This window comes from Rutidosis leptorrhynchoides, chromosome 1 (genome assembly GCF_046630445.1).
Source record: "Rutidosis leptorrhynchoides isolate AG116_Rl617_1_P2 chromosome 1, CSIRO_AGI_Rlap_v1, whole genome shotgun sequence".
Taxonomy (NCBI): Eukaryota; Viridiplantae; Streptophyta; class Magnoliopsida; order Asterales; family Asteraceae; genus Rutidosis; species Rutidosis leptorrhynchoides.
The window spans coordinates 71,081,659-71,093,016 of NC_092333.1; the positions used below are offsets into that span (position 1 = coordinate 71,081,659).

The 11,358-nt window shown below is 36.5% G+C and overlaps 2 long non-coding RNA genes across 2 annotated transcripts; both read left to right on the plus strand.

The window, feature by feature from the left end:
• The first annotated feature begins 4,224 nt into the window (after positions 1-4,224).
• LOC139861439 (uncharacterized) lies at positions 4,225-5,162 on the plus strand. The gene is made up of 4 exons (XR_011763766.1): positions 4,225-4,366; positions 4,451-4,643; positions 4,742-4,899; positions 5,118-5,162. It is a non-coding gene; the product is annotated as an uncharacterized lncRNA (long non-coding RNA).
• Positions 5,163-5,176: 14 nt separating this feature from the next.
• On the plus strand, positions 5,177-5,770 carry LOC139886465 (uncharacterized). Its single transcript, XR_011772457.1, has 2 exons — positions 5,177-5,315; positions 5,428-5,770. It is a non-coding gene; the product is annotated as an uncharacterized lncRNA (long non-coding RNA).
• The last annotated feature ends 5,588 nt before the right edge of the window (positions 5,771-11,358 follow it).

Genomic DNA, 11,358 nt, shown 5'->3' on the forward strand with positions numbered 1-11,358 from the left:
TTTAGTAACTTCCTGAGCCATATTGCATGACAGGTGCACGATGTTGCTGCAACAAACTTGGCTTCACACGTTGACAGAGTCACAATGGGTTGCTTCTTCGAGCTCCATGTGAACGCCGTATCTCCCATATAGAACACGAAACCACTCGTACTCTTACGATCATCTTTGTCTCCAGCCCAATCACTATCACTGTATCCAACTAGCTTGAAGTGATTAGAAGGCGAATAAAACAGGCCATAGTCAATCGTACCTTTGATGTAGCGAAGTATCCTCTTGGCTGCCTTCAAGTGATTTATTGTAGGTGCTTCCATGTATCGACTTACTAGTCCAACTCCGTAGAGAATATCTGGCCTCGTGCAAGTTAGGTATCTCAGACTTCCAACCAAACTCTTGTATTGTGTTGGGTCCACCAAGTATCCTTCATCATCTTTTGACAATTTGAGATTGCAATCCACCGGTGTGTTCATTGACTTGCATTCATTCATCTTAAACTTCTTGAGCACCTCATTCGCATAACCTTCTTGGGATATGAATATTCCTTCTTTCTTTTGTTTTACCTCGATCCCAAGATAGTAAGCCATAAGTCCAATGTCGGTCATCTCGAACTCCCGAACCATTGCTTTCTTGAACTCCTCAAACATTTTGGGATTACTGCCAGTGAATATCAAGTCATCCACATATAGGCACACAATCATAACATCTCCTTCCTTGCTTACTTTGGTATAGAGAGCATGCTCATGTGGGCATTTTGTAAAGCCATTCTGTTGGAAATACTTGTCTATCCTGCTATTCCATGCTCGAGGCGCTTGCTTCAACCCATATAAGGCCCTTTTCAATTTCAGCACCTTATTCTCTTGGCCTTTCACGATGTATCCCAAAGGTTGTTCTATATAGACTTCTTCTTCTAAGTGGCCATTAAGGAACGCGGATTTGACATCCATTTGATAAATCTTCCAATTATGCTGAGCCGCAAGTGAGATTATTAATCTTATAGTTTCTAGACGAGCGACGGGAGCAAATACTTCTTCATAGTCTATGCCAGCTCGTTGACTATATCCCTTCGCCACCAACCTTGCCTTGTATCTTTCAACTTCACCTTTGGAATTCTTCTTGGCCTTGTACACCCACTTTACACCAATAGCCTTATGCCCTTTTGGAAGTGTAGCAAGATCCCACGTATCATTCTTCTCGATTGCTTGAATCTCCTCGTCCATGGAACGTTTCCACTTTTGGCTTTTTGCTGCATCTTCGTAACTTATTGGCTCACAATCGGCAAGAAGGCTGAACAATGTTAGATCCTCCATAGGTTGAGTTACCTCGTACAACTCCTCAATGCTCCTTGTGTGATGTTGTAGCCTACTTGATTCTCCTCCTGATGTTGGTGTCACTTCATTAGGTGTAGTGGTTGGAGTACGTGGAGAGTGCGGAGATGGTGTACTAGAAGGTTCTTGAACTTCTAGATATTCTTCGTTCCTTGCAGTACTCTCGAATGGATAAGGGAGAAAGTCGTAGTTCTCCTCTTCGGGAACATTCCAATCCCATGTTGCTTCTTCATCGAACACCACATCTCGACTTGAGATTACTTTACCGGTCTTGGGATTGTATAACTTGCAACCCTTCGAACTTGAGTCATAGCCCACGAATATGAGTTTCTCGCTTTTATCATCGAGCTTCGTCCTCTTCTGATCTGGCACATGAACATATGCCACACTTCCGAACACTCGAAGGTGTAAGATGCCGGGCTTCCTTCCACTCCAAGCTTCAATGGGCGTTTTGTTCTTGACGCTTCTAGTGGGCGAGCGATTTGCTAGATAGATCGCACAGTCCACTGCCTCAGCCCAAAACTCCTTAGGCATCCTTTTGCTCTTTAACATACTCCGGGCCATATCAAGAATGGTCCTATTTTTTCTTTCCGCAACACCATTTTGTTGAGGTGAATATGGAAGAGTTAGAGGACGTCGTAAGCCATTGTTGTCGCAAAATTCCTTGAATTCCTTGGATGTAAACTCTCCTCCACGATTGGATCTCATCGCCTTTATGGTGAGACCACTTTGATTCTCCACAAACGCTTTAAACTTCTTGAACATTCCAAAAGCTTCCGACTTTTCTTTTAGAAAATAGACCCATGTCTTTCGACTAAAATCATCAATGAATAGAAGAAAATATCTATTTTTACCAAAAGACGGTGGGCTTATGGGTCCACACACATCCGTGTGAATAAGTTCTAGAGGTTTCTTCGCTCTACTAGAAGCCTCTGTTGGAAAACTGTTTCGGAAGTGCTTTCCTAGAAGACATCCCTCACAAATTTGATCCGGGTGATTAATTGGAGGCAAACCCTTCACCATTCCTTTACTTGATAATAATTTTAAGCCTCCAAAATTTAAGTGCCCGTATCTCATGTGCCAAAGCCAAGAATTATCTTTGAAACATGCTTTTAAACATCGTGGAATGTCATGTTGAATATTTAGCAAGAACATCCTATTCGTTGACATTGGCACCTTAGCAATCAAACCTCCTTTTTGGTCTCTCAAATAAAGACTACGATTTATCATGTGAATATCATAGCCTTTCTCTAAGAGTTGTCCAATACTCAGTATATTTGTCTTCATAGGCACATAATACACGTTAGAGATAAATTGATGCCTTCCATTTTTCAAGCGGATGAGGATCTTACCTTTGCCTTTAACCGGGACTTTTGAGGAATCTCCAAAGGTGATATTTCCACTTATTACCTCGTCTAACTCCACAAACATGTTTTTGTCACCGCACATATGGTTGCTTGCACCTGTGTCGAGATACCACAAATTTGATTCTCCGTTATCTTCACCTTTGCATGCTAGTAACAAAGTGTTTTCCACGGCTTCAGTATCTTCTTGTGCAAAATTTGCTCTTTCTTGCACGTAATTGTTTGACTTCTCGCATTCCGAGGCATAGTGGCCAAATTTATGACAATTATAGCATTTGGTTTGAGAATTGTCATACCTTGGCCTTCTACTTGTGTAGCCTCTCCCGCGACCTCTTGTCGGGTGAAAATCTTGACTTCTTTCTTCATTTTTATAAGAACTATAACCTCCACGTTTGGAATATCCTTGCCCTCGTCCTCGGCCACGTACTTGACCACGACCTCGTTGACTCGGTTGAAGAGTCTTTTCACTACTCTCTTCCTTGAAAGACAGTTTTGCTTGTAAAGCTTGCTCCAAAGGCTCCTTATTTTTCTTATTGAACCTCTCTTCATGGGCTTGTAGTGAACCCATGAGTTCATCTATAGTCATTGATTCTAGATCTTTAGATTCTTCGATGGCTACGACTATATAGTCGAATTTTGAATCTAATGATCTAAGAATCTTCTCAATGACTCTTACATCACTTAGAGTTTCACCATTCCTCTTTAATTGATTGACAACCGCCAAGACTCTTGTAAAATAATCAGAAATTGATTCTGAGTCTTTCTTATTTAAGGATTCGAACTCACCTCGTAGTGTTTGTAGTCGAATCTTTTTCACCTTTTCAACTCCCTTGTGAGAATTCTCCAAGATCTCCCATGCTTTCTTGGCGGTGGTTGCACTTGCAATTTTCTCAAAAGCTCCATCATCTACACTTTGTTGGATGATGGAAAGAGCCTTTTGATCGTTCATCTTCATTAATTTTTTCTCCTTGCCGAGAGGACCTTTTTCTGCAGGTTCCTCATAGCCTTCCTCCACAATCTCCCATAAGTCTTGTCCACCTAGGAAGGTCTTCATTTGGATGCTCCATCGATCATAATTATCCTTTGTGAGGCGAGGAAATGTGATGACATTGTTGGCCATCATCTTGTCGAACCAAGCTCTTGATACCAATTTGTTAGAAATAGGAGGTTATGTATATTATTTGTGGAAGAGTGGATTGATGATTTTTAGAAGTTAGATTGATCTTGAAAGCTTTTCTTTTATTGCTTATTGCTTGCTTTGCTTGATTACAAATGAGGGGTGAAGCCCTCTATTTATACTACTCAATGGAGTAGTCTAGATCACTCCATCATCTACTACTATCTAGATATTTCCTAGTATTTCTAGACCTAGATATTTTACAAGATTATTCTACACACATTCTACACACTTTCACTACTACATATTACAAGAAGCTTCTACATAATGGGCTATAATCTTGATCCAAAATATTTGTATACTTGCAAGCCCAAATCTAAAACACATAGCCCAAAATCAAGTTTAGTTTCCAACATGCTCCACTACGATTTTAATGTAACTGTCTTGGTATTACTACGATTTCAATGCTTAATAGCAAAGTCAATGTACTCATTTGTTGTATGGGTTAGTTTCTAACATCTTGATGCTGGTCTGATTGCAACTGATGGTGTGATTGACTATGGGTAAGTATTGACACTTCTAAAATTGTTATAAAAGGATTTATGGATGAGATAATTGAAATAAGGAAGGTATGTTGGTTATGCCAGATATATGGGAAGAAATTATGTGCTATGATCCGAAGACAAATGCGACAAGACACAATGGTATGAAGAGGGCTTAAGATAATTCTCAGCAATGGTTTGTAGATAGAAATTGGAAGAAGATGGGGCCATAATAGACCTTCAACTCAGTAGGGTAGTTAAGTTTGTAGCTAAAGTGGTTAAGCAAAAGTCTATTAGAGTAAATAAATCATACTTTATTATGTGGATTTCTTTTCTATTATAAATATCATGTTGTTTTGGAGCTTTCTTGATAATGTTGATTTATATTTACTGCAGTAATAAGCTATTAATAGTTGTTGGCGGTGGCGCATGATGGAAATGGTTGTGGTGAAAGAGACTTACACTTGGTTGTTGGAGAAGCATGATAAAAGTTGTTAGGGAAAAAACAAGCCATGTGTTTGAAGATCACTCTCCTATTGTTGTTTTCCCCAAAGGCATGTTTCTATGATTCCACTCCTTTAGTACCATATAGTTGTTTACACTTTTTCATCACTGTTATCGAGTGTATGATATCTGCCCAAACATTCCTGAAAAGTTACATGTTTAAAAAAGTTGAATAGTTTTACAGTGTATGCAACTATGTTTATCTTTTCCTTATGTTATGGTTCTGCAATAGTTATTTGGGTTTATCTTTTTTCTATAACTTGAACAGATATATCACATTTGTATCATGATGTTTATAACTACACGTGTCAGCGGCCATTGTGTACTACTTTCTTTTGGTATGGTGAAAATTTGAGGTCAAACTCTAAAGACAAACATCTGCACCACCGCCTATGATGTGTGAACCATTCAAACAAGACCCTCCTCCTTTAAAGAAGCTCCTGATAGATTGATATCGCAAACCTAAGTATGTTCTCTTGATTCTTAGATTATACGGATTATTATATTATTAAATCATAAAATAATATACTTATGAAGGAATGTTATTCCACTAACTTTACGGAACGAGCATGCTACAGGATCCGATATTGAAGCATACGAGCTGTTAGAAAAACCGGTACTTCTACCTACAAGGTCATGTCAGGATTGAGATTACCGAGGTAAATTTCATGCATCTCTGCATCCGACATATATCTACGACATTGCTGAAAACAACTCATGTGCATTACCCCATAAAAGACAACCACCTACATAACTGCTAAAGTTCTTTTAGTATGTGTATTCCTATATGTCATTTACCTAATTACGAGTAATACTATGATGTCGACTTTGAGTCATAAAACTGGGGTTCATTTTGGTTTGAATTGTAGGATTATAGGAAAATACTTGAAGAAACATTCGTTATATTTATAATCGTTCCAATGATGACATCAAAAAGGTGATCAACTTCCGCCGCAACGCGCGGATCTCTAAAACTAGTTTTTTTTATAGAGTGGTGTTTAAAAAAAAAAAATTTTTTGCTACAGTAGCTACATGAGTGCTACAGTAGCTACAGTGATTTAATGGTAGGTGGCGAGATATTATTGGCTACCGTTGTCCGTATTTAGTGTATAGTATAATGGACAAAAATAGTTTTTGAGCAAACCACAAGGAAAAACCGGATACCTATAAATCAAAACGGAACAAACCAAATGAATGTAAAAATTTGTTTTTAGATCGAGCAAAACTGAAAGTAGAATTAAAATTCGGTTTTCGGTTCAGTTTTGGTTTTGAAAATTTTGACTTTGTTTTAACCAAAAGTCGAATATAATGTTAATAAGTATATTAATATTATTGTATACATGTGCGACATATGATTTATGTAGATATCTTAACTTTTTAAGTCAAGTTATATTACTCGAATTTGAAATTTTATTTAAAATTTTAAATTACTACTTTTCCTAGTTTTTTCAATCCGTTTTTTGAATCGTAACCATTTCAAAATAATTTTCTTGTCAAGTCAATATATATATATATATATATATATATATATATATATATATATATATATATATATATATATATATATATATATATATATATATATATATAGTGGTAGGATCAAGAGGGAAGTAACCATTCGGGGGGAAGCAGGGGTAAGCAAAATCTTTTTTTTTTTTCGTTTTTTGAAAAAACTTTGTTCACGAACATTATAGATGAGATGAAAATATGAAAATTTAGTAGAGACACTTTGTGATAAATGTTTTTATTTTGGCGGGAAAACGCTCGAAGAATTAATATATAACAATTATCGTGTTTTTCGAGCGTATTTTAAGGTTTTAGCTATTGGGGTTTAGATATTAGGGTTTATAGGGTTTAGATATTAGGGTTTAGAAATTTAGGGTTTAGGGTTTAGATTTAGGATTTAGATTGAGTTTTTAACACGAACGGTTTAGAGTTTAGGGTTTAGGGTTTGGTGTTTTGGGTTTATGGAATAAACCCAAAACACCAAACCCTAAATCCTAAACCCTAAACTCTAAATCGGGCTAAATTTTACTTCACAAAACATGAAGAAAAAAAACGTTCATATTCTTCACGAACAATATTATCTTGAATGTTATTTTTGTCGATCGTTTTCCCACCTAAATAATAACATTCATCACGAAGTGTCTCTTCTAAATGTTCATATTTTCTTGTGATCTTGATGCCGGAAAAAAAAAATTCAAAAAAACGAAAAAAAAAAAAATAATTTGCTTCCCTCCGATTGGTTACTTCCCCATTGATCCTGCCCCTATATATGTTTGTGTGTGTGTGTGTGTGTATGTTGAAGTATAAAATTTATGTTGGCTTTCTTTACAACATTTTTTGTTGTAAAGGTATACAATGATTAAGCATACATAGTTACATTTTTTCTACAGGTATACAATGATTAAACATACATAGTTACATTTTTTCTACTGGTTATTAATTTTGTTTACAACAATACGTAAGAGTGCGCGCTTCGCTGCTAAAATTATGAGGCGTTTACTCGCTGGCTATTGATTACATAGGTACATACATAATGGTTTAAGGGTTAAAAAATAGGATAGCAGCGTATGTAGCATTAAAACTGTACATAAGGTTTTTTTATAGCTTACTGCCGTTTAACTACGTAGAAAGATTATACACTCAAGCGGTAATAAGTCGCTGCTGTGTGTAGCTATTGCCGCTTTCTCTTTGTTCCTGCACCACCTTCGTCCGAATCCGGGGAAACAGTGCTAAGTAGACATAATAACTAGAAGTTAGGTGACTGCGTGTTTATGATTAAGGCATATTAATTGGAAAAAACAATGCGTGTTTATGATTAAGGCATATTAATTGGAAAAAACAAAGGACATGAAGTATTTCAGGTCAAACCAAATTGACTTCATTGAGTGAAGTCCCAACAAAATATTGGTTGTCATGAGCTATTACCCAACTGTCCCATTGTACATTTGGATATAGTTTGATTCGACTGACTTTTTGCCAAAGAAAGTTAATAAACCTCAAGTGAATCATGTACAAACGGGACGATGTACACACTTGATGAACCTTTTAAAAAGTATAACACACCTTGCTAGAACAAAGTAACTAAAGGCAGTATATAGGTTCATTCTTCTAAAACAAAATTTGTGTTACCATTTATGATGAGATATTTACAGTAATATATATCTTTTATCTTATATTTACCCAGACATAGACAGTCAATAAAAATTTTACAACTTAATATTTCAGAGTAAAAGCAACAAGACACACGACAATGATAACAATGAAAAAAAAGATATTTCTGCATGACAAACTATTGCAATTATTTATGTACCTTGAGGTTTAAACTGAATAGAAGGATTGCCTCGGAGCAGATGGTGGCCCATGTTGGGAGTGACAGTTGCGCTCAATCATCTTATCCGGGGCATCATTACCACCGACTTTGTCTACAGTTAGTACCACACATTAGGAGATAACATATGACTGACTAAAGCAATTCTCATATCTAAAATGTATTACTAAAGCGCACGAGGATTTCTTTTGGTCTCTTTGAAGGAAAGCAGTCGGCATTCATAAGTATATGAGGCGGTCATTACCAGGTTGTTATGCTTGTTGTTCGTCACACTCCTGCCTCCACTTCGTAGTACTCGCCTCGCAACTACTATCGACCCGATTATCTTATAAATGTACATTTAGATACAATCAAAGTTCCATGCCATACAATTTCAGACCATGAACCTATAACACACATAACTCACAATTACAGTAGCATCAGTATACATTTACAAAAGGAAATTAGATAGGCAAGTGAGACTCAGGACCTATGCAATGAAGTTGAGAAAAATGAACCCAGTTCAGAGGGCACAACTATGAAAATACATAGATAAACACACACACACACACACACACACACACACACACACATATATATATATATATATATATATATATATATATATATATATATATATATATATATATATATATATATATATATATATATATGTATGTATGTATATATACACACACACATATATATACACACACAGTAGCCACTGAACAACCGACAATGTATATGGTTCGGCGCACCTTGCTAGTATAAGCATGATGAATATAATTATGACACACATCTTCTGGCCGCCACTCATAAAAGCCTAATCACCATTTTTATTTCTATCTTTTTTAAGGTGCCATATTCCTACCTAATGTTATGATACAACAAATAAAATTCCATATTCTTATAACAAAAGACCTTGGTAAGTATAATCTACAAATACATATACCACAACGAAGCCTCACAATCAATCATGCCAAAAATTTAAACATAAGAAAAAAAGATAAATAAGAAACAGATTGTGATGTTGAGGTGTGGGAAGCGGATGTTGTTGTTGGTGGTGGTAATGATACTTTTGGTGTTGATGATGGTGGTACTGTTGATGCCGGTGATGCTGCTGGTGTTTGTGGTATTGAGGCTTGCGATGTGGATGTTGCTGGTGGTACTGGTTATGCTGCTGGTGCTGCTGCTGGTGTTTGTAATCTTGGCAACATATTCTCCAAAGCCACTACCCGAGCGCGAAGCTCGTTGACTTCTTCTATTATACCGGGATGATCGGTGGTTCGGACGATCGAATAAATAAGATTTATAATATGGGATAGTATATAATCATGATGAGATACTCTGGAAATGAGAGAGAAAATAGTATTACGAATAGGTTCGCCGGTAAGTGCTTCAGGTTCTTCTCCAAGAGGTGAATGTGGTGGATGGAAGGGATCACCTTCTTCTTGTCTCCAATGATTAAGTAGGCTACGAACCCATCCCCAATTCATCCAGAATAGGTGATGGCTGATTGGTTGATCCATTCCGGTTACACTTTCTTCAGAGTTCAGGTGAATATCCATATCGGAATAGCTGTCGAAATTTAAGGAATTTGAACTAGATACGGGATCCATCTTGTATAATTAGATAGATGATTTTTGATATGAAATAGATTATAGAATTTAGATTGGTACTCTTCAATACATAATTTACATATGTATATATAATACCAAAATCCCGTAAATTACGGAGAAATTTTCGAAAGATGGCAGTCAAAGTTTACTGTAATAGATATGCCAATATATGAATTTTGTCTATACACTATCTATGCAATCAATGCAATAAAACACGTTTAGACTTAAGATGATAGACAGGTAATTTCTGACAAGAAATGATAAGCAAAACTTTTGACATGCAGACACAGTCGAAGTCCAGACTTACTAATGCATCCTAACAACCATCAGTTAGACACACTTATGCAAGGCCTGGTTCACTAGGACCAACGCTCTGATACCAACTGTGACGATCGCTCCAAAACCATATGGACAAACACGTCATTCATCGATTTCATTGCGAGGTGTTTGACCTCTATATGATACGTTTTGTAAACATTGCATTGTTTTGAAAAGGCACACCATAAATGAATATTTAAATCAAAGGTTTTCGACATCTGATGATTTCTACATATAGACAATCACCGTAAATAATAGTTTACAATAGTACTTCCGTTGACAATGCAGTCAAAATAAGATACATGGTGATGATTTGGTGAATACAACGTTTCCTTGAAAAATATATCATGTACGACTCCATGCACATAGCTTGTCTAACATATAAGCAAACAGCGGAAGACTTCTAGGAAACCTGAGAATAAACATGCTAACAAGTGTCAACACAAAGGTTGGTGAGTTCATAGTTTTAGTGTTTCGCATAATCTGTATATAAAAGTGGATCACAAGATTTCAGTTGTTTCATCCAGAAACGTTTATCAAAAGTTTGTCAATAGATTCTACGTAACAGAGCACCCTGGTAACTAAGCTTTAATGTTATAATGATAAATACCCCATTCGTTTTAATACACGCAAACCAACGTGTCCTAAACTCAAATAACACACGTCCGTTAAAAGGCTAGCGCTCTAGCTCGGACGGGGATGTCAAGCCCTATGGATCCATATACTGTTATTCGCGCCCACCAGTCCATATCCTATATACTGGCAGCTACTAGTTACCAAAGCTAAGAGATTTTCGGTTCAAACTCAGTGTAGAATTAAGTATGTACTTGTATCCATTGCGTTTAAAATAAATTGCATGTATTCTCAGCCCAAAAATATATATTTAAAGTATTTAAAAAGGGAGACTATAAACTCACCTTAGCAGCATATAAAGTTGTTCACCAAAATGTGACCGAAACTCGGATTACCAATTAATCGTAGATCTCAACCTAGAGAACATATGTTGGTCAATAAATGTCTATCAAGCTAGGTCAGGTCATAGTGTATCACAATCCTAATGCTCGAGATCGACATATAATAGTTATCCAAAGTCGTTTTAAAAAGTCAATTTTGACAATAGTTCAACAAAACGAGACGTGTCTTATATAAGGATTCATTTACTCAGTTGGTAATATTTAAAAGTTCACTTTATCTGAAAGGACCCGTCCTAATCCACCTGGACGAAGTCATCAACATTTGGTCCCATTGCGATGATCGGC